Source organism: Schistocerca piceifrons, chromosome 5, assembly GCF_021461385.2.
Source record: "Schistocerca piceifrons isolate TAMUIC-IGC-003096 chromosome 5, iqSchPice1.1, whole genome shotgun sequence".
In the NCBI taxonomy this organism is placed as follows: Eukaryota; Metazoa; Arthropoda; class Insecta; order Orthoptera; family Acrididae; genus Schistocerca; species Schistocerca piceifrons.
Window position 1 is genome coordinate 127792098 of NC_060142.1, and position 21205 is coordinate 127813302.

General features: G+C 43.7%; 1 non-coding gene across 1 annotated transcript; it reads left to right on the forward strand.

Moving 5' to 3' along the window:
• Nucleotides 1–255: 255 nt before the first annotated feature.
• Trnas-cga lies at nucleotides 256–330 on the forward strand. Its single transcript has one exon. It is a non-coding gene; the product is annotated as a tRNA-Ser (tRNA).
• Nucleotides 331–21205: the final 20875 nt, after the last annotated feature.

Genomic DNA, 21205 nt, shown 5'->3' on the forward strand with positions numbered 1-21205 from the left:
GGTCCCGAGTTCGAGTCTCGGTCGGGCACACAGTTTTAATCTGCCAGGAAGTTTCATATCAGCGCACACTCCGCTGCAGAGTGAAAATCTCATTCTGGAAACATCCCCCAGGCTGTGGCTAAGCCATGTCTCCGCAATATCCTTTCTTTCAGGAGTGCTAGTTCTGCAAGGTTCGCAGGAGAGCTTCTGTAAAGTTTGGAAGGTAGGAGACGAGGTACTGGCAGAAGTAAAGCTGTGAGTACCGAGCCTGAGTCGTGCTTCGGTAGCTCAGTTGGTAGAGCACTTGCCCGCGAAAGGCAAAGGTCCCGAGTTCGAGTCTCGGTCGAGCACACAGTTTTAATCTGCCAGGAAGTTTCATATCAGCGCACACTCCGCTGCAGAGTGAAAATCTCATTCTGGAAACATCCCCCAGGCTGTGGCTAAGCCATGTCTCCGCAATATCCTTTCTTTCAGGAGTGCTAGTTCTGCAAGGTTCGCAGGAGAGCTTCTGTAAAGTTTGGAAGGTAGGAGACGAGGTACTGGCAGAAGTAAACCTGTGAGTACCGAGCGTGAGTCGTGCTTCGGTAGCTCAGTTGGTAGAGCACTTGCCCGCGAAAGGCAAAGGTCCCGAGTTCGAGTCTCGGTCGGGCACACAGTTTTAATCTGCCAGGAAGTTTCATGAAATAAATAATTATACCACACTGTCACGGTGCACAAACATAGCCATTATAGCTGAAAATAATGGGACTCTTGTTTTGCAGTCCGTAAATATGCGGCACGAGCATGGCGAAGTGTCTAGCCACTCCAAACAAGTAAATATCGCTGTAATTTGTCACCGGATGCCTGACTTCTACACCAGCCGACAAAGTTACCCTCTTGCGGCCATCGCACCACCAAATATCAGACGCAAAGTAGCCAGTGAAACAGAGAGGAAGAAGCAGCTGATCGACCCACGGCACTTAACGTGTAACCACCGTACAGTTCCCATTCGTCTTAAGTTAAGGAAGAGTTTTATCCAGCGGACAGTAGCTCTAGAAGACCGACCAGAGACACACCGCTATCTTTATGGCTGGACTCTCTGCAAAATGCAAACGTGCGTCCCAAAGAGAAAATCACACAAGGGCACCAACTACGTTGCACTAGTACATGGAGAGAACTGAATAGATTAAGGAGTCGCAAAATCCAAAGTAAACTTGGTTAGGTGGGGCTACTCAGAAGGCGCCCAATGTGAATGAGGAGAACTTTTGCTCATGTCCGCACAGATGGAGTTTGTTTGCACAGCGGAAGATCTATTTTTGTTCAATGACAAAGTAAATGAAGCTGCAGACTTTTGGAGGAAGAGAGTTTAGATTTTCTAGCCTGGTCACGGAAAGTAAAGTACCACACTTGGCTCGTGCGCACATGGAAAGAAAATTGGAGAAATTAAACTCATATACCTAAACAACCCCATTCTACGATCCGTATTTGTTTATTACTAAGCCATCTCAAGATGTGAAATGGTGGAATCGCGTTGTCGTTCTCTGATGGTACGAGGAGCTAGTGACGTCACAGCGTGGAATGCGCAGCCTCGTAAGAGGTCAGTACTACGAACAGACTGATGGAGTTGCAATGGGAAGCCCGTTGTCACCTACTGTGGCCAATTAGTTTATGGAGGACTTTGAGGGACGTGCATTGGAGTCATCGGCCTTGGAACCTGCGTGTTTTTTCAGATATGTAGACGATACTTTTGTTGTTTGGCCTCATAGTAGTGAGAATTTAAACCGGTTTTTGGAACACCTGAATTCAATCCACCCGAATATTCAGTTCACTATGGAGGTGGAAAAGAATGGATGCCTTCCGTTTCTTGATGTGTTGGTCAGAAGGAAGACTGATGGTACGTTGGGACATTATGTTTATAGGAATCCTACTCACACTGTCTTGTATCTGCAAGCTGGTAGTTGTCACCATCCAGCACAGCGTGAAGGAGTACTTCGTACCTTGGTTCACAGGACCCCTGTTATCTCAGACCCTGAAAGTTTGGCAGATGAGTTATCATATCTCGAAGTCACCTTTCGTCAGAATGGTTATAGTGAGAGGCAGATCAGACGTGCGTTGCTCCATCAGCCTTCTGTGCAACGGGTGAGTGACGATAGCCTTACGCAGGAAGCATTTCTAACAGGATTGGCCGTATTTTGCGGAAATATGATGTGAAATGTGTTTTTCGACCACCTTCTAAGATTAAGGCCCTGTTGGCGTCCGTAAAAGATGATCTTGGTTTGCGTAAGGCTGGTGTCTATCGTATTCCTTGCAACTGTGGCATGTCATATATTGGTCAGACAATCAGGACTGTGGGAGACCGGTGTATTGAACATAAGCGTCACACACGCTTACAACAGCCGAGAAAATCCGCTACTGCAGAACATTGCCCTGACACCGGTCATCCTATGGAATACAACAACACAGAGATTCTGGCTTGCACGTCCAGCTATTGGGATAGTATCATTAAGGAAGCTGTTGAAATCAAACTATCAAGCAATCTTATAAACAGAGATGGTGGATTTTGTCTAAATGCTGCTTGGAATCCTGCTCTGTCTCTCATCAAAACACAGAGGGACAGAATTAGGGCTACCTCACCTGTTGATTAATAGTCACTATCGATATGAAACTTCCTGGCAGATTAAAACTGTGTGCCGGACCGAGACTCGAACTCGGGACCTTTGCCTTTCGCGGACAAGTGCTCACCCGCGAGCTTCTGTGAAGTTTTGAAGGTAGGAGACGAGGTACTGTCGGAATTAAAGCTGTGAGGACGGGGCGTGAGTGGTGCTTGGGTAGCGCAGTTGGTTGAGCACTTGCCCGCGAAAGGCAAAGGTCCCGAGTCTTGGGCCGGCAGGAAGTTTCATATCAGCACACACTCCGCTGTAGAGTGAAAATTTCATTCTAGAAACAACCCCGAGGCTGTGGCTAAGCCATGTGTCTATCCTTTCTTCCAGGAGTGCTAGTTCTGCTAGGTTCGCAGGAGAGCTTCTGTGAAGTTTGGAAGGTAGGAGACGAGATACTGGCGGAATTAAAGCTGTGAAGAAGGGGCACGAGTCGTGCTTGGATAGCTCGATTGGTAGAGCACGTGCCCACGAAAGGCAAAGGTCCCGAGTTCGAGTCTCGGTCCGGCACGAAGTTTTAATGTGCCAGGAAGTTTCATATCAGCGCTCACTCCGCTGTAGAGTGAAAATTTCATTCTAGTCACTATCGATATTTCTGATGTTGGTTATCTTTGGTTGTGTTTTGACTTCGCGGTTATTTGTTCTGTGTGTGGTATCTTCCTTGTTTCTCCTCTGTGAACCGAGGTATTAAATTCTCTTGCACATTGCTTCCTCCTTGCAGTTTGCCTTGAGAATGGCAGGGTGTGCTCCTGCCGAAATATCGGCGGTGGTCGACGAATTCACCCGGCAGCAAACCCGTAAATTATTTGCCTTCAATAGTTGCATAGACGGAACACATCTCCACGAATCCGAAAAACTGTTGAAGGAAGTGTCAAAGAATAAGAAAATGCATAGAATGTGGTTGTAGCTCGCCCCTAGAGATCCAAATGTTGAAGAAGCCGACTTCCCTATAAATACATCAACAATTTGATTCATGAAAACAAAACTTAAAAAATCGCCTTTTTGAGAGCGTGTGACAAGTGCAGCTACAGAATTTTGTTGTAGTTTATAACATGTATCTGATGAATCAAAATTTTTCGTATATGTTGGTATAGTCTAAAAATATTGTGGCAGGAACCTTTCATTTCTGTCTGTTGTTATCAACGATCCGATCACAGATAAATACTTGTGACAAGCTAGAGTATGAAGATGATTGCTAATAGTTTCATTCGCACTAAATTACGTTGTGCTCTTACATTCCTGTCTGAACATAGTCTCGGAAATCGCTATGTATTCCGAAAAAAATGGTGAATTATTTGTGACAAGTAGAAGTATAAATGTCACTGTCAGTTGTTTCACGCACAGTAATTTCATCTTTCATTTCTTGAACATTCGGAAGTCAAGAAATCGGAGATACTCGTTACAGAGAAAGCGCGCTCTTACGTCTAAATTACAACGAATATTGCAGAAAAATGCTTAACTTTGGCGATCAACGAAGTCTCAAAATGCGTTGCAAACACGAAGAGGAAAAAAAATAGTTTCGTATCCAGATGTATAAGAACCTATGTCATTTGCCAGGGCAGTTCGTCGCTTTACCAACTTCGCTACTACAGCTTGCATATGACTGGAGCCTTACTATATGTAATACCAATTGAGAGAGACGCAGGCTGATTTCGTTGCCGAATGATGCGGGCGTAAGCCGTAAATGCATGAAATTTTGGAAGTTTTCCTCTATCAGGCTTCACAAACTTCCTTTGGATTGTTACTTAAAAGCTTTGAACGCGTTTCGATTGTTAATAAGTAAACCCTTTGAGGAAAAGAGTACGTGAGGTCACAAGTAATTTCAGTTAACAGTCTTGTAATATAAGTAAGCAGAACCGATGTCTTGATATTTAATGATTTTTAACTCTTAATTGCATAAAATAACAAGTATTTTGAGACAATATAGTCCGAAAACGTTTTTTTTTTTTTTTGGGTGTTGTAATTATTCACGGTAACAACCTAACCTAACCACATTTCTAAAAAAGGAAAATAATCTATTATGAACTCACTCTCTAACCAAACGCATCCTGTGGTGATTCTTTAGTAACACAATCAATAAATCCAAATCTAAAACCGCTCAGTATGTTTAAAAATAACAAATTATAGGTGTAAATAAACCACAGCTAACGGAACGATAGGGCCATATCGAAATCCAAAACCTCTCGGTACAGATGTCGAAAAATCGGCGGGAGGACCGCTAGGTAAGAGGTCTCAGAAGCTTATAGTAAATTAGAATAATGAACCGAAAATGACGTCTCTAACGAGACTAGCCTACTGCACCGATCGGTAAGAACGATATAGAATAGGGTCCAGACGTCTGCCGAAAGCCGAACGCGGTTTTATACTGATTTAAACTGTGGTTGCTCGACTGCACTATGTGAACTGGAATGGAATGATTACATATCGCCATGTAGTTTCCGCGGTCATGTTGTGTAAGTGACATCTATTAATGTACAGAATTGTTTACTATTGTCTCAGCCACATTTAAGCTGCGGCTCTAAGTGCTGTTCGGCTAAACCAGTATTAATTTTAGAAGGTTCAAAAGATGTAGTGCCTTGATCAGGGGAGCAGCACATTCTTTTGAAGATTTTGTCACTGCTATAACGGATGCTACAAAAATATGTGGAAGATACAGATCGCGTGGTGACTACTCTCTTAAATGACGCGTTTAGTTTTACGCATCATCGCAGTAATCTCAAAAATTCGTAATGAGGCACAAATAATCCTACACTGAGGTGACAAAAGTCATGGGATAGCGATACGCACACATGCAGATGGCGGTAGTGTTGCGGACACAAGCTATAAAAGGGCAGTGCAATGGCGGAGCTGTCATTTGTACTCACGTGATTCATGTGAAAGGGTTTCCGACGTGATTATGGCAGCACGACTAGAGTTAACAGACTCCGAACACGGAATGGTAATACACTACTGGCCATTAAAATTGCTACACCACGAAGAAGACGTGCTACAGACGCGAAATTTAACCGACAGGAAGAACATGCTGTGATATGCAAATGATTAGCTTTTCAGAGCATTCACGCAAGGTTGGCGCCGGTGGCGACACCTACAACGTGCTGACATGAGGAAAGTTTCCAACCGATTTCTCATACACAAACAGCAGTTGACCTGCGTTGCCTGGTGAAACGTTGTTGTGATGCTTCGTGTAAGGAGGAGAAATGCGTACCATCACGATTCAGACTTTGATGAAGGTCAGATTGTAGCCTATCGCGATTGCGGTTTATCGTATCGCGACATTGCTGCTCGCGTTGGTCGAGATCCAATGACTGTTAGCAGAATATGGAATCGGTGGGTTCAGGAGGGTAATACGGAACGCCGTGCTGGATCGCAACGGCCTCGTATCACTAGCACTCGAGATGACAGGCATCTTGCGGTTACCCTTGACGCTGCATCACAGACAGGAGCGCCTGCGATGGTGTACTCAACATCGAACCTGGGTGCACGAATGGCAAAACGTCATTTTTTCGGATGAATCCAGGTTCTGTTTACAGCATCATGATGGTTGCATCCGTGCTTGGCGACATCGCGGTGAACGCACATTGGAAGCGTGTGGACTGTGTTTACATACAGTGGTGTCCAACTGAACCGATCTTGACTGAAAATGATTATGTTCGGCTTCTTTTAAACCTTCGCAGCCATTCATGGAATTCATGTTCCGATTTAACAACGGAATTTTTATGGATGACAATGCGCCATTTTACCGGGACACAATCGTTCGCGATTGGTTTGACTGTGCTGGACAGTTCCATCAAATGATTTCGTTAGCCAGATCGCCCGACATGAAATCCATCCGACATTTATGGGACTTACTCAAAAATGGTTCAAATGGCTCTAAGCACTATGGGACTTAACATCTGGGGTCCCCTAGAGTTAGAACTACTTAGCAGGCAGCTGTGGCCGAGCGGTTCTAAGCGCTTCAGTCCGGAACCGCGCGCCTGCTACGGTCACAGGTTCGAATCCTGCCTCGGGCGTCGATGTGTGTGATGTCCTTAGGTTAGTTAGGTTCAAGTAGTTCTGTCTAGGGGACTGATGACCTCAGATGTTAAGTCCCATAGTGTTTAGAACCATTTGAACCGGTTTTTAAAACTGCTTAAAGCTAACTAACCTAAGGACGTCACACACATCCATGCCCGAGGCAGGATTCGAACCTGCGACTGTAGCAGCAGCGCGGTTCCGGACTGAAGCACCTAGAGCCACTCGGCCACAGTGGCCAGGGCTGGGACATAATCGAGAAGTCACTTGCTGCACAACATCCTACACCGGCAACGCTTTCGCAGTTATGGGTGACTATAGAAGCGGCATGGGTCAACAGTTCTGTAGGGGATTTCAAACAACTTGTTGAGTCCACGCCGCGTCGAGTTGTTTTACTGCTACGGGAAAAAGGAGGCCTGACACTATGTTAGAAGGTACCCGTGACTTTTTTCACCTCAGTGTAGCGCGTAATAATAGCTAACTGGCCACTAAGAACAAAAAAAAAAAAATGGTTCAAATGGCTCTGAGCACTATGGGACTTAACATCTATGGTCATCAGTCCCCTAGAACTTAGAACTACTTAAACCTAACTAACTTAAGGACATCACACAACACCCAGTCATCACGAGGCAGAGAAAATCCCTGACCCCGCCGGGAACCACTAAGAACAAACAGGAAATAAATCAAAATACAAAAATACAATGTGCGAATATATCAAGGTTAAGGAGAACACGTCATACCTAGGTATGGAATCAAGTGTCTCACCCAGAAGACAATGCACCGTACAGGAAGGCAACTAGGCCAGCAGGTCGCAGTAGTAGTGAAAGTTTTACTATATCATCTTGGGGTTGAAGCTTTTTTCTTCCGTGTTTGCTTTAACAATATGTAAGTTTTTGGATAGGGTCCGCCTTTTTTGTAGTTTTACTATAGTCCCATGAAGACTGAGTTATGACCAAGATGTCGTGTCTAGTTACGAAACAAATGTACGTGAAAAAAACCATAAAATAACAACTATTTGAAACACAACTTCAAATCTTATGTTGTGTGGGAAGGGAGCCAATACGAAAAAGTTAGGTATATGGGAGAGGCCAGTCTATGTGTCGCCACGATGAATAAGGTTTTTATTACAAAGCACTCAAGATTAAAACAGGTGTAGATACACTGACTGCCTGTGCATAGAATCAGACACAGGAAATACATTTATAATTTTTTTAAAAAATTTAATGCTTTCATAACGTAGGCTTCATATGCAACACTGGTCATTGGTCTTAAACCAGATCACTGAATGGTAGGAATTACAGCACACTACAGCAGTAACATAAAGTGAAGGTACAGTAGGAAATCTGCCAGGGACGATACAGATGATGGAAGGCGAGGCTGAGTGGAAGGTGGGAGGGGAGATGCAGCGGGATATGTCGGAAAGGAAGTTGACAAATGACTGCTATAAATAAAACAAAGATGGTAACTTATGAAACTTCCTGGCAGATTAAAACTATGTGCAGGGCCGAGACTCGAACTCTGGACCTTTGTCTTTCGCAGGCAAGTGCTCTACCAACATTTTTTTTTTATAAGCTCATTTTGTTCGTTTACGCTCGTTGCATATGTTCGGGGCGGACATCGTAAGACATCCGTTTACGTTCGTCATTGATCCATGAACTCAGTTGTTTTTTTTTTTTTATTATTATTATTACAGAGGGCTGTTAACCCTCTGACCGAACACGCTGAGCTACCGTTCCGGCATAAATGCTGATGAAGAACACACAACACCCAGTCATCACGAGGCAGAGAAAATCCCCGACACCGCCGGGAATCGAACCCGGGACCCCATGCTCGGGAAGCGTGAACGCTACCGCGAGACCACGAGCACCGGGTCAACTGAGCTACCCAAGCACGACTCACGACCCGTCCCCACAGCTTTACTTCTGCCAGTACCTCGTCTCCTACCTTCCAAACTTCACAGAAGCTCTCCTGCGAACCTTGCAGAACTAGCAAAAAAAATGGTTCAAATGGCTCTGAGCACTATGGGACTTAACATCTATGGTCATCAGTCCCCTAGAACTTAGAACTACTTAAACCTATCTAACCTAAGGACAGCACACAACACCCAGCCATCACGAGGCAGAGAAAATCCCCGACCCCGCCGGGAATCGAACCCGGGAACCCGGGCGTAGGAAGCGAGAACGCTACCGCACGACCACGAGATGCGAGCTGCAGAACTAGCACTCCTGGTAAATTATGTAGGTAGAAATGCAGAAACATGACTACACACTTAGTTGAAAAACGTCATGGGACACCTCCTAATATCGTCTCACACTTCCTTCGCCCGGCGTTGTGCGGCAACTCGACTTGGAATGGACTCATCAAGTTGTTGGAAGTTCCGTACACAAATGTTGAGCCATGCTTCCTCTATAGCCGTCCACAATTACATGTTACGGGTGCAGTACTTTGTGCACCAACTGACCTCTCGGTTATGTCCCATAAATGTTCTATGGCACTGAGTTGGGCGATCTGGGTGGCCAAACCATTCATTCGAACTCTAGAATTGTCAAACCAATAGCAAATGGTTGTGGTCCTGTGTACTGGCGGACTGTCATCCATAAAAATTCAATTGTTGTTTCGGAAAATGAAGTCCATTAATGGCTCCAAATGGTTTCCAAGAATCCCAATGTAATCATTTACAGTCAATGATCGGTTCAGTTGTACCAGAGAACCCAGTCCATTTTAAGTAAGCACAGTCCACAAGATTACAGAGCCACCACCAGTCTGGGGTCCACGGCTTCGTGTGGTTTGCAGCACACTCTAACCCTACCATCAGCTCTTACCAACTGAAACAGGGACTTATCTGACCAGGCTACGGATTTACAGTCGTCTAGCGTCCAACTGAAGTAGTCACGAGCCCAGGAGAAGCGCTGCAGGCAAAGGCACACGCGTCAGTCGTTTGCTGCCATAGCCCGTTAAAGCCAAATTTTGCTGCCGTGTCCCAACGGACGCGTTACTTGCACATCCTACCTTGATTCTGCAGCTGTTTCACGCTGTGGTTCTTGTCTGTGAGTACTGACAACTTTACACAAATGCCGCTGCTCTCGGTCGTTAAGTGAAGCCGTTGGCCACTGCGTTGTCCGTGGCGAGAGGTAATGCCTGAAACTTGGTATTCTCGGCACACTCTTGACTCTGTGGATCTCGAAATATTGAATTTCCTAACGATTTCCGAAATGCGATGTTCCACGCGCCTGTCTCCGACTACCATTCCACGTTCAAAGTCTGTTAATTCATGTCTTTATGCTCTAACCACGTCGGAACCTTTTCACATGAACCGCGGAAGTACAAATGACAGTTCCGCTAATTCACTGCCCTTTTATACCTTGTGTACGCGATTCTACCACCATCTGTATTTGTATATATCGCTATCCCATGATTTTTGGCCGCGCGGGGTAGCTGCGCGGTCTGGGGCGCCTTGTCACGGTCCGTGCGGCTCCCCCCGTCGGAGGTTCGAGTCCTCCCTCGGGCATGAGTGTGTGTGTTGTCCATTGCGTAAGTCAGTTCAAGTTACATTAAGTAGTGTGTAGGCTTAGGGACCGATGACCTAAGTAGTTTGGTCCTATAAGACCTTACCAAAAATTTCCAATTTTTCCGGGATTTTTGTCACCTCAGTGTACTTTCATGTACAGGAGGTAACCCGTTCGGGTAAAGACCGTTGGGTTAAATAATTGCAAGAAAACAGTTCAACCGTACTTTCCATAGGCAACACTGGACGTTAATGTAAACTAACAACCTTAAAGTGGGAGCAATTATAGCATACAGTAATTGGGGTATACAACAATTACATTGAGATAGTACGTCGTACGTTGCAACGCTGGTCATTGCCGTAAACTAACAACATTATAGTACAGCATACAACAGCTAAGACATAAAGTGAAAATACAATCGTAAATCTGCCAGGGACCACACAGACGAGGGTAGCTGTGATTGAAGAGGGGACGGTTGAGGGAGGCGGGGGGAGTGGGGACAGTGGGATATGTCGGGAGGAAGTTGACAGATGACAAGCATGAATGAAATGGGACTATAATGGGAATGTAATAATTATATTTTTTTAAATATTAATGGTTACCTGTAATGCCATTTGGTGGCCGAGTTGCCTTCCTTACGCTGCTGGCGTCGTAATGATGCAGATTCATACTGTCTTATGGATGAATATTTGGCTCTATACCTATGAATGATGTGTTCTCCTTGACCTTGATATGTTTCCACATAGTTCTTTGCTTTCTTTCACTTTTGTTCTTAGTGCTCAGATAACTATTATTATGCACTATGTATTATTTGCAGCTCTTTACGGATTTTTGAAGATTACTCAGATGATTTATAAGTCGAAACGCTTTATTAAATTAAGCAGTCACCACAAAACCCGTGAGTTCCACGTATTTTTAAAGCGTCCATTGTAGAACCGATGCAACCTTCAAATTACCTAAGAATGGGCGCATACCTGTTAAGTGAATTCTCGTCATACCTGTTAGTAGCTCAGTCGGTCGTGGTGCACATTTATTCATCAGCTTTATCCCTGTTTTCTGTATTTAATTATAAGCTTTTGAGTGTTATTTAAGTTGTGGTGTTGCTGTGTACCAGCCCTTAACTGGACTTCCTCACGTAATTTCACTTCCGGGTCGAGACTAATTTGCGCAGCTTTAATAATTTGTTCCGCTAATTATTTTTTGCTTGTTGATGAGCAAACTATCTTTGCATTAAGAAATTGTTGTATATTAGGAACTGTCTCGAACGTTATCGAATATTATTATTCAGTCATTGAAGCCCGTGGTGGGGCGTTACGTTGCAGACTTGGCACCCACCTCTCATTATTTAGTATTATTTCCAGGGAAAGGGTTTTTGATCTTATTCTGTGTTATCATCTTAATAATGGGAATTTAAAAGATGTGCCATTTGATCTGCGGGCAACTCATTTACCCTTCTAAATTATCTCGTTTTAATTAACAGAGTGAGTTGGTCCGTGTATCTGTATTTGTTATATGTGTTTTAAGATATCAATGTACGAGGGTCACTCCAAAAGAAATGCACATTATTTTTGTAAAAATACAGCTTTCATTCTGCTTGTGTGAAAGTTTTACAGTGTGTAGATACGTCCTTCCCACTTGTTGTCAAACTTAGTTCTACCTGTGGCGCCGACACAGCATATCTTCAAGATGGCTGCTACACTTGACGTTCGTCAGAAGCAACGCGCTGTAATAGAATTCCTGTGCTGTGAAAACGAGACAGTGGGAAACACCCACAAGAGGTTGAAAAAGGTGTATGGGGATGCTGCTGTCGATCGCAGTACAGTTACTCGGTGGGCAAGCAGGCTACATGATGAAAGCGGGCACGGCAATATTGAGGATTGTCCTCACAGCGGCAGGCCTCGTACTGCACACACTCCAGACAATGTACAGAGAGTTAACGAATTGGTGACTGCTGACAGACGCATCACAGTGAAAGAATTGTCAAGCTACGTTGGGATAGGGAAAGGAGGTGTTTGCAGAATACTGAAAGTGTTGGAGTTAAAAAAGGTTTGTGCAAGGTGGGTTCCCAGGATGTTGACAGTGGCTCACAAAGAAACAAGAAAAACTGTATGCAGCGAACTTTTGGAACAGTACGAGAATGGTGGAGTTCAAATGAATTGCGTCATTTTTTGAAGGACACCATCTTCAGAGATGATGTCCTTCAACAAGTTTTTTTATGTCTGTGAATCCGAGCAACAACAAGTGTATTCAACTGCGTCATTGCTACAATGATTTTTTTTTAATTCCGCTCGCCAGGCAATCAATGACAGCCGGCAATGTATCCAGCTATTTTGTTATTTTTCTTTTCAACTGTTTGAAAATATTGATTTTAATTTAGTCGAACATCTTAAGAACAGTGATGTATTGCGATGTAGAATTAAAAATAATTACAATTAACCGTATTTTAACAATTTTTAATCTTCCTCTTCGGCTTGGACAATCTTCTGCATCAGATTGTACATCATTATTTCATGTAGGCCATTGAAGAATGTTGTTATGAAACTCCTGTTACTCTGATTGCATGTTGTTAACTATTTTACAGGGTGATAACCATTAAACTGTATGAAATAAAATCGTCATAACTCCTGAACGGTTTGTGGTAGGACGTTCAAATTGCACGGTTGACAGCGGGGCAGATGGGAATTAGTATGATTTCGTTTAGCGACAAAGCCCACTTACAATTGGATGGGTTCGCCAATAAACAATACTGGCGCATTTGGGGGACTGAGAATTCGCATTTCGCCATCGAGAAGCCTCTTCACCCTCAACCGGTGACTGTGTGGTGTGCAATGTCCAGTCCGGAATAATCGGTGCGCTATTCCGTAACGCCACGGTGACTACAGAACGGTACGTGAAGGTTTTGGAAGATGATTTCATCCCCATTATCCAGAATGACCCTGATTTCTACAAGATGTGGTTAATGGAAGACGGAGCTCGACCACATAGAAGGAGGAGAGTGTTTGATGTGTTGGAGGAGCACTTTGGGGATCGCATTCTGGCTCTGGAGTACCTAGAAGCCAATGGTATGGGCCTAGATTGACTGCCATATTCTCCGGATCTGAACACATGCGACTCCTTTTTATGAGGCTGTATTAAAGACAAGGTATACAATAATAACCTCAAAACGATTGCTGAGCTGAAAACAGCCATTCAGGAGGTCATCGACAGCAGCATCGATGTTCCGACACTTCAGCGGGTCATGCAGAATTTCGCTATTCGTCTGCGCCACATCATCGCCAATGATGGCAGGCGTCTAGAATATGTCATAACGTAAATCTGAATAGCTGTAGCGTCATTTACATGATGAATAAAGTGAGTGCACGCCGTAGTTTGCAAACGAATTTACGTTTTATTTTTTTTATTGTTCAATAATTGTCACCCTATATTAAGATCTAGCGTCTTCTTCTGATTGATACCAATCAGAGTTATATGCCATATTTCTCGGGTAGTCAGATTTTTCTCCCTTAGAAAGCCCTTACGTATTGCGAAGCAGTCAATCTAACCATTCCGAACAATCGACGTATCCTGCGTATTGAAGTGTGTAGGTTAGAAGCCGGAATTTAGCAAGTGAAAACCTTTCCTTCGTTTTACAGTTGAGGGTAAATGAAGAATTTTTCAAGTGGTGTGGCCACCATTGTTTAACGTCAATGATATCCTGATATTCAATAACGTTAACTTGAAAACAATTCTGTGTTTTTCTTGAGTCAGCTACCATGTCAACATACTATTTGACGGAACAGATCCTTTCTTGCTGTCGTATCAGTCCCTTTATTGGAGCTAAGTCCCTTTCATATGAGATGAATGAGTGACCTCATACGGGAAAATGACGCCGAATTATTTGAAACTTGTCAGTCATCGCTAGGAACATCAGTTACCGCACAGCACTGTTGTTCCAATTTTTCTCGTCACGAGACTCATTAAACACATGTAGCTCTTTCACTGCGTCACATATTCCACGCATGTAGTCATTGAGAAATGTACGCACTTCACTGGGATCTCGATTACCTTGTCCTTAGTGTTAGCTATAAAACCATGCTGTATTGTTTCTGAGAATATGCCTTCTAAATACAAAAAGCAATAGTTTTTTTGTAAGTAGAACATTCCCGTATGAGAAGACAAGGAAGGGAAACATTCTGAATGAAATCAAACACTTGTTGTTTTCTATGAAACAGTTGTCGTTTATGAACCAGCAATTCTGTGTTGTTTTGGACACACAGAAGACAGTCACAACTAAGTGGTGCACTGTGCAGTGCCTGCCCAAAGTCATCCAATCTTTGAAGAACCTGCGACCGAAGTCAAGAATGGACACTCGGATCCTCCATCACGACAACGCTCCAGCTCAGCACGCCAAAGCATGCACTGAATATTTGCGGGCTACAGAACTGAAACTTCTTGAGCACCCTCCTTGCAGTCCAGACCTTTCTCCTTGTGACTTTGCACTGTTCCCACATGTGAAACTGAAGCTGAAAGGAATGGAGTTTTCAAGTGATGAGGACCTCCTGAGGGCTTGGGACAACGAGTGTGCCTTACTTACTACAGAAACTTGGGAGAACTGGTTTAGGGACTGGTTTCGGAGGATGGAGATGTGTATTCAGTGTGGCGGAAATACTTCGAAAAAATTAAATAAGTAAAGCTGTCTTGCAAAACTTTCCTAGTACCCTTTGTAATAATCCTGTCAAAGAATGCAGGTGCTGACGGTAGTATTACCGAACCATCAGTAAACAAGCGTTTGATTGTAAAATACTGACGCGAACTGGCAACAGGAGTATGGAATGACTGGTAGGAGCTGACAAAGGGGAAGATCAGTATGGGTTCTGGGCCATTGTAGGAACGGACGACGCAAATAGATATCTCTGAAGAAGATTCAAGAAAGGCAGTGCCTGATCTTTTCTTGCTATTAAGAACAGCGTCACACACTTTCTAGGAACTCTTCAAAAAATGGCTCTGAGCACTATGGGACTTAACATCTGTGGTCATCAGTCCCCTAGAACTTAGAACTACTTAAACCTAACTAACCTAAGGACATCACACACATCCATGCCCGAGGCAGGATTCGAACCTGCGACCGTAGCAGTCGCGCGGTTCCGGACTGAGTGCCTTAACCGCGAGACCACCGCGGCCGGCAGGAACTCTTCAGTCCAGCCACAAATAAGGTATGATTTTCCGTATTCTGGTCTTGTGGCGGGAGCGCAGAACTGTACTGAATGCTAACCAGAACTCAAGATACACGGTATCAGCACGGAAACTTGTATCTGCCACCATCCGGGATCGTGAAAGAACAGAGCGACTTTCCTCAGTGTTAAGAACAACATGCTATTTGTAACTTCTGAAATTTTCCCGGCGTATTTCTTCTTCTAATAATTTACGGGTATGCAGCCGGATCCCGTCGACATTCTGCCACCATATTTCGGCCCAGAGATGTCCGGCCATCATCAGGTGAGTACAGAACTACGGAAGAGCCCAGGTGCAGTCGCGGTACTTATGCCGAATCTTGCGCATGAGAAATGTAGTGGCATCCTACAGCGCATGCGTCAGGTGTTGACATGCGCGGCATAGCCGAGTTGTACGTGCTGCCCTCGGTGGTGAAAGTAAAAGATCATCTAGTCATTAAATATCGAATGGCACCGTCCATTCCGCTGTGATTGTATAATTTTAGTAACAGGATTTCAATTTCTATCCAGCTGAAAGCCGTTGTCATGATTTATAAGATTATCGGCAAGACGTATTTCCACTGATTCTTTGATTACAGAATCCCAAAATCCGGAAACCAGAGCTAAAATTTTTGTTCTATTGTATTCCATTGCATGTCCCAAAGAAATACAGTGCTCTGCTATTGCCGATTTTGACGGTTGCCGCAGACGGGTGTATCTTTCATGTTCTGTACATCGTTCATGGACAGTTCTTGTCGTCTGGGCAATATATGCAGAGCCACATTCACAGGGAATTTTGTAGACGCCTGCTTCCTTCAGTTGTAAATCGTCTTTAACGGATCCAACCAGGGCCCGGTTCGTTGCTGGTGGACGGAAGATAACCTTGATTTTATTTTTCTTCAGTAATCTGCCTATTGTCCACGACACATTCCCGGCGTATGGAAGGAACACAGCTGATTTGCTAGCAACTCTTCAGACCAGTAATAAATCTGGCGTGATATTCCGTACTTCCTTCATGTGGTGACATCGCGGAAGTGTATCAAACGCTGACCAGAAGATGAGGAACACAGTATCTACCGCCTCCTTGGTCTAGTGTACCGACAAAGTGAGCTGACTTTAATAATTTTCGTGTGGTGCATGTTGATACACCGCCCACCCCCTTCCCCGAGAAATATCGTAATATACTAATTAAAGACATGTTCAAAAATTTCATAGCTAAATAACGTTAGCGATGTAAGCTTATAGTTGTATACATCAGTCCTTTAAAAAAAAGGTGATAACCTAATAGTTATCTGGTCCAACTTTTTTGCACACAATACAGTGTCGTGATTTTGTATTCCGTGGGTTGGAAAAGTGCCTTACTGGATGAAAGGGACTGAAACGTGTAATTTTTGTAGCGGAAGACCCATCTTTGCCTTTCTTAATGAAAAGTATTCATACGAAAACGTTTCGTGTTGTACGCAACGATTCCCCGCAAAGTCCTGCGTTCATATGTTAAAGAAAAGTGAACAGGGCAGTACCGTGTTGGCCCGCTGGAGAAGCAGCTTGTAAGCATTGTATAGACGATGCTGTTTGACAGAGAATAGTTAATGTATACAGCACGCTTCATTTGCCACTGGAGTAGGAAAGAGGGTGACTCGTAATGGTACAAGGTAGCCTCAGTTACACGCCGGATGAGGGTTTGAAGTGTACGGATGTCGAATACATGGAGAATCGTCAACTTCTAGTGACTTAAGCGTCACAGGTCAGGACACTTTAGGAAGATATGCTACTCAGTTGTCTAATAACGCGAGCAAAGTGGAATCCTTTTTATAGATACCCGAAAATGTTCCATCGGTCAACCGAGACAACGTTGTACATTTACAACCTTTGTAGATTTGGAAAAGCTTTAGACAGTGCTCCCTGGGGTACACTATTTGGAATTCTGAAGGTATCAGGATTAAAGTACAGGTAACGGAAGAATATCTAATATTTGGATATGAACAAGATTGCATGAAAGGGTGGTATAATTGAGAAGAGCCTAAGACGAAACTGTGGTCTGTCCCCTCCGCTTCCTCCCATAGCCCAGGTTGCTCAATCTTTGCATGAAGGTAGCAGCGAAGGAAACCAAAGAAAATCTTGGAAGTGGTATTAAAGCTCAGGAAGAAGAAATATAACCTGTAAGGTTTGCCATTGACATTATAATTCTGTGAGAGACCGCGAAGAACTTGGATGATTAGTAGAATGGAACGGAAATTGTCTTGAAAAGAGATTACAAGATGAATATCAATACAAGTGAAACAAGACTGATGGAGTGTAATCGAATGAATTTAGGTGAAGGTGAGGGAATTAAAACAGGAAATGAGATGCTGAAAGCAGTAGACAAGTTTTGTTATTTGGCAGCAAAATAACTGACGACGCAGAAGTAGACATAATATAAAATGTAGACTGGGTGTAGGAACAGAACCTCTCCTGAGAAACAAATATTTTTACTGCGAATATAAATTGAAGTGTTGTAAAATATTTTCTGCAGATAGCTGTACAGATTGTTGCCTTATGTAGAAGCGAAACCTGGACTATAAATCGTACGTACAAGAAGTGAATAGAATCGTTTGGAATGTGGTTCTACAGAAGTGTGCTGAAGATTAGATGGGCACGTTACCTAGACGTAGTAAAACGAGTATGGGAGAAAAAAATTTATGACGTAACTTGATTAATGATGGACACATCCTGAGCAATCCGGGAATAGTTGATTTTCTAATGGGGGGAATTGTGGGCAGTGCAACTTTCTACTACCGTAAACAGTTTCATGTGATTGTAGGCTGCTATAGTCATACGGAGATGAAGAGGCTTGCACAGGATAGCCTAACGAAGAGAACTGCATCAGAGACCACAAAAGGCGAGAATTATTTTGTTTCATATCATTTTTTATGGGAAATATTTCATTAAAGCACTCTTAGGCTAGCCACTTTGTTATACGCACGGTAGGTAGAATGAGCTCTTACGTTTGTGTTTCATACCATTTGCGTATATCGACTGGCTACTGTTGTAACAATCGTGGCTTATACGAAGAAGTGTGAGTTGAGATGTGCTAACAGACGAGCCAGTGGCCACACAGGAAAGATAGATGACATAAGAGAATGTGATTAGTCTATGTAAATAAAAAGAAAACCTAAAAGTGCTTCTGTTTCTAAACGTGAATTACTCAGAGCTAAATAGTTTCAGTTGAACAAATTGTTGTAACATTACTTTCTTAGTAGAATACTGAAGATGCCTGAAGCTATGTGGCGAGAAATAGGAGCCATGTGACTTCCTCGGTGAAATTGATAGTTTACAAGTTTTCGGGTCTGCTGCTGATTTATCGTATCCTCTTCAGGCGATTTTTGACAACTCCACTAGTCCTTTTCGCTAGCCGTCGAGAGCAGATTTGGTTTCTCGGTGCTTTCTCTCCAACTAAACTGCGTGTACCAAACAGTGCGTACTGTTCGTACATCTACATCTACAAATACATGGATATTCTGCAAATCACATTTAAGTGCCTGGCAGAGGATTCATCGAACCACCTTCACAATTCTGTATTATTCCAGTCTCGTATAGCGCGCGGAAAGAATGAACACTTATATCTTTCCGTGCGAGCTCTGATTTCCCTTATTTTATCTTTGTGATCGTTTCTCCCTATGCAAGTCGGTGTCAACAAAATATTTTCGCATTCGGAGGAGAAAGTTGGTGACAGGAGTTTCGTGAGAAGATTCCGTCGCAACGAAAAACGCCTTTCTTTTAATGATGTCCATCCCAAATCCTGTGTCATTTCTGTAACACTCTTTCTCATATTTCGCGATAATACAAAACGTGCTGCATTTCTTTGAACTTTTTCGATGTACTCAGTCAGTCCTATCTGGTAAGGATCCCACACCGCGCAACAGTATTCTAAAAGAGGACGGACAAGCGTAGTGTAGGCAGTCTCCTTAGTAGGTCTGTTACATTTTCTAAATGTCCTGCCAATGAAACGCAATCTTTGGTTAGCCTTCCCCACAACATTTTCTATGGGTTCCTTCCAATTTAAATTGTTCGTAATTGTAATACCTAGGTATTTAGCTGAATTTACGGCTTTTAGATTAGAGTGATTTATCGTGTAACCGAAGTATAACGCGTTCCTTTTAGCACTCATGTGGATGACCTCACACTTTTCGTTATGTAAGGTCAACTGCCGCTTTTCGCACCATTCCGATATTTCTTCTAAATCGTTTTTTCAGTTTGTTTTGATCTTCTGATGACTTTATTAGTCGATAACCGACAGCGTCATCTGCAAACAACCGAAGACGGCTGCTCAAATTGTCTCCCAAATCGTTTATATAGATAATGAACAGCAAAGGACCTGTAACACTACCTTGGGGAACTTCTGTTTTATTCGATGACTTTCCGTAGTTTAACTGGAGTCCATACAGCGAGCAACGAAACTCTGTGGTAGGCGCTTGACAAAGAGAAGTAAAGAATTTGTCGAAACTTCGTGTGAAATCAACAAGGCTACAAGGTGAAATACGTTACGCTGAAAAAAAAAAAAAAACCACAAACTCAGTTGCTAAAGGCGAGTAATAAAAGTGCCCTTATTTCGAAGATAAACCGTATTGATGTCGGGACTAGGTAAGAATGGACAGACATATTGACGGTATGATGAACTGAGCTGTGACTAAGAGCACGTGATATTCCGCTCCAGGTTAAGACACGGCCAGCCTCTCTGCCACCTCCGACTTTTCCGAGAACTGCGCTTCCCAGAGGCGCTGCTGTCGCCCCTGTGGGAGGGACGCGACGTACTCCGCGCGTGGGATCCCTCCCCTCCTCCTCCTTCTCGCCGTGTTTGTCCCGGAGCACCAGCGTGACGCAAGGAACGGCAGTCGAGTTCCCAGAACTGATAAGCAGTCCTCAGTGCCACACCCACAGGGGGACGCGTTCCGTTTATCTGCAGTCCTCTCTTTCACCAAATATGGTCCGAAACGGCGCCGTTGAAGGGCGGCCCGGAATAGAAGCTCCCAGAACTGACACGCTCTCACCTATGTTCCATCAAGCCCACGATACGTACTGCAAGTAGCTGTACGGCAGGAGTGCTCTTCTTCTCTCCATACATAAACGATATGACGGGAAAGACGAACAACATTCTGCGACAGTTTGTGATTCCCATGTAAATGGATGTTGCGTGCATGAATAATTTTGGCCATTTGGGGAGTATATGCGCAGTTAAAAGACTTGCTCGGTATCTTCTTTCTTTCTTCTTTATCGTCGCCTTGTTCCGCGTCACGTAGGATCGGCGTTGCTCTTTTCCTCCATAGTATTCTATCCATTGCATCCTTCTTCTTCCATCCTTTCTCCCTTACGTCCCCGGATATCTTATCCTTCCGCTCATCTTCGCTCTTCCTCTCCTTCTCGCTCCTTCAATCTTTATATCTTCAACTCTGTTTCCAATATACTCTTCCCTCTCTGTTTCCGATATACTCTTCCCTCTCTGTAAGTGTCCGTACCACCCTAGTCTGCTCTCTTGTATCTTTTTCCCCATGGGTCCCACTTTCACAACTCCTCTAACAAATTCATTTCTAATAGCCGCGCGGGATTAGCCGATCTTTCTAAGGGCGCTGCAGTCACGGACTGTGCGGCTGGTCCCGGCGGATGTTCGAGTCCTCCTCGGGCATGGGTGTGTGTGTTAGTCCATAGAATAATTTAGGTTAAGTAGTGTGTAAGCTTAGGGACTGATGACCTTAGCAGTTAAATCCCATAAGATTTCACACACATATGAACATATATATCATTAGAAGGAGAATCAGCATTGGTCGTATTTTTTTTGTTTTATTATCCGAAAAATCGATTTTCGGTCACTTAGTGACCATCCTTAGTGCTGTAATATACAAAAATGGTT